This window comes from Sinocyclocheilus anshuiensis, unplaced genomic scaffold (genome assembly GCF_001515605.1).
Source record: "Sinocyclocheilus anshuiensis isolate Anshui unplaced genomic scaffold, SAMN03320099.WGS_v1.1 scaffold62, whole genome shotgun sequence".
NCBI lineage: Eukaryota > Metazoa > Chordata > Actinopteri > Cypriniformes > Cyprinidae > Sinocyclocheilus > Sinocyclocheilus anshuiensis.
In genome coordinates, this window is record NW_015544180.1 from 1,922,716 (window position 1) to 1,926,426 (window position 3,711).

Here is a 3,711-nt window from a genome sequence, read left to right on the forward strand (position 1 = left end):
TTTTTTTTAATTTAGTACCGGCCTTTGGAAGCAACAGAAGATACTTGGATGTTTCCCGGATGACAAATTAAGTACAATTTACCTTGATCTTCAAATTCAAAACGTTTTCACCCCCCGGCTCTTAATGCATCGTGTTTCCTTCTGGAGCATCAGTGAATGTTTGAACCTTCTTTAATAGTTGTGTTTGAGTCCCTCAATTGTCCTCAGTGTGAAAAGATGGATCTCAAAATCACACAGTCACTGCTGGAAAGGGTTCAAATATGCAAAAGATGCTGGAAAACTGAAGAATCTGCAGGACCTGGAGAATTTTTCTGAAGAACAGTACTCAGATTTACTGTTCAGGACAAACAAGGGACTCATGAACAACCATCACAAAACAAAAAAACAGGCGTGGATCATCCAGGTAACCACACACAGTATTAAGAACCAAGGGTTCCCAAACTTTTAAAAGGGGTTATTTTAATAATTTCTGCAATTTTTTTTTCTTGTGGACTAAATGTGTTTTTCTAAACGTTCTTTTATGTAAATATCTTGCTCAGAGCAGTACTAAATAAAAAATAACATGCATTTTGTATGATCTCTCTTATTTTGTTAAAATGATTCACATTTTCACAGATTCTGCAAGGGGTTCCCAAACTTTCGCATACCACTATAAAGATAGAAGTGGATTAGCTGAGAGTCAGCTGATGCAAGCTTGACTGACGTGGCCTGCCAGAACTAATGCTACACGCTTGATTTTTGTCAGGACCACTATTGTCAAAAATGATTGATAATTAGCACACAGTTTGGATTGGTGGTATGGTTCTGTTCTGAGCAAAAACTCCCTGCCCATCCATGCAGCCTGGCATGAATAAGAGAAGGGAGAGCAGTGATAACCCCCAAAACAAAACCATATGCTGACTATGCTAATGCTAATGCTAATGCTAATGCTAATTATTATTAATTCATTCAGGTTTTGATAGGACTCGGATCTGAAAATCCGAAGTTCACCTGATTACGGCTGTTCTATGAATTTGAGGAGCAGAGTGTCTTATTCTATCATTTGTCGTCAGTAATAGCAATTAGCAATAGCAATTATCACAGTTAAAACAGACAAGTGAGATACCAAAACAACTGAACATCATGTTATTAATCCATTTGATTTAGTACAGTGCAGTTTATAATCACAGGGTTGAAGCACTGGTAAAATCCTCAAAGATAATGCGGAGAGGAAATCAGAGGAAAAGACAGTGATTCTCAGATCTCCCACTGCACCTTCGCCATTAACTGAGGATTGAATGACAATATTAGACTGACATATTAGACTGATATAAAATATCATCTGAGGACATATTACATTATTGTTTATGCTAACATCATATTAATGTTTTAATTTAGAATAATAGGTTGAAATAAACACAGATGAATGGTATGTCAGATTAGAATATGACAAATAATTTTGAGATGATTTCTGCATCAATATGAAACACAGTATTTTTTTATTTCACTCAGCAAATACTAAACAAATGTCTTAGTAATATCTGTTTAATATAACATACATTTACTATGACATAGAAGTACTGTATAATAGTCACCTGTTTTCAGTATCAGTTCAGTCATCAGTGTCACAGAGTTCAGTAAAACAGCACCAACTGATCCAAACACATACACAGGAACAACTCTGTGAAAATCTGTAATGCAATTGTAAACATTAAATAAAGTTCAAACAAAATAAAGAAACTATCTATCTGCCCACTACTCTTAGTATTTATCAGGCTCAGAGCTGAGATTTCAAGGACACACTCTAACATTAGGTTTGCGTGTTTCTTTATTTTATCATTTTACGGTTTTCTTTTAATGGACTGTTTAGTGGCAAATTCCATTTGACAACATCACATAGAGTGTGACAACATGCCCCAATTTTGCCATCTAAAAGTCAGTGTGTGTTTAAATGAACCTTTTACCATAGGCAGTAACATAATAATAAACATAATATAAATTATTATTATTATTAACAACAACTTATAGTGCCTTTCTAACACTCAAGGGTGCTTAAAAAGACAAAAAAATAACTGACAAAAGAAAGAGCTGAAAAAATAAAAAACCAGAGATGTAATGATGTGATGGACCACAAAAGAGACTCAAGCTGAAGCTACTGTGATGCCAGTAAAGATTTTTTAGCTTAATGAAATGCTAAATGTTTTTCAAGAGAAAAAAAAAGAGTTTTGGAGACAATAACTGAAACATGCAATGTACACAAACAGCATCACAGATGAGATTCTCAATACTGTACCCCGATCCAAACGAGATGAACTGGACTCAATATTTGTAAGCTTCATGAGTGCCCAGAGCATTTGCAGGAACCCCATCACACAGGCCCATCCAACTGCATCTGAAATTGATAAAAGCAAAATATCACATTCATCAAAGTCTCTTACATTTTCTGTACATACAAATGACAAGATAATTACCTATTAGCATGAGTACCTTGTTTGCAAGTTATATTCAGACACACTCTGTTTAAATCTAGATTAAAGACACATCTCTTTAGCCAAGCATTCACATAATGTATCTAATAACCGTGTACTCCAGTTATAGCTGATCAAAAGCACATTATCATTGTTTGCTTTGAACAGCAGCTAGGCTAATTATACTCTATCTGCTCTTCTGTTTCTCCATGGAATGGGCGTCCTGTGGTAACTACACAAGCTTCAGTCTGGATCCAGCCTCATATGAAGATTTGAGATGACCCGACACCTGAGAAGAGATGACGCCTACACCTGAGGACCTCAGATGATGCCAACCTTAAACTAGTCTTGCGTAGCTAGACCTTCAGACTGATGGCAGAAGGTCTGGGAACCTTGGCTGCTTTGAATGGCCAAGGACCGGCCGAGATGCCATTTATGACTGACAGGTAAAGCAACAAATCACGTTTCGTTTTGTGCCACATCATGTTTAGGGGCATGGAAATGCCCCCACAATAACAGACCGGTGTGTAAAACTCTTGGACATTTTAAAGAATCTATGCTGCGAACTTAAATTTTTTTTTACATACTTTTGAAAATCCAGCGTTTAGTTGATCCTGATAAGCGATCATTGACACAGTTGTAAACATGATGGCTTTCTTCTAACATGAGGGGGTTTGGCATCACGGCATATTTGTTTCCAGGTGGAACGTTAAAGAATGCGACACACATCTCCCAGAAATCCTGTATAATTCAACCAATCCGATGACGACTTTGAAACTCCTTGTTTCCAATTTTGTGTGTCATATACATCAGACATTCACCAACGGTCCGTGGGCATGACGTCTGAGGCTGAGATAAAACCCTAAACCAACATACCAATCTACCACATTTTCCTTACATTATCTTACATTATACATTTGATCACACCATATAATCATTGCTATTAATCATGTTCATAGTTTCTGTTTGCATACATGTCATTAACTAACTGCATGATTTTTACTGTACATTTCTGCCATATAGACATTGCTGATAAACTACTCCTAATTGTAGAAACTTTCATTTTCTGTGAAGCTGCTTTGCAACTATAACATTATCATACCAGTTTCATTTTCCAGTGCAATTGTGTAAAGATAGACCATCACTGCATTCACCACTGATATGAAAATGACCTCCACTATTACATTGACTGGATCTGAACCTGAAATAGATGAAAGTATATAAATGTTTTAGTCATTACCCTATAAAATTAATTTTAGTGCCG

The 3,711-nt window shown here is 36.2% G+C and overlaps 1 pseudogene; it reads right to left on the reverse strand.

The window, feature by feature from the left end:
- The window catches only part of LOC107696321 (uncharacterized), a 24,222-nt pseudogene that overhangs the window by 4,191 nt on the left and 16,320 nt on the right, over positions 1–3,711 (reverse strand).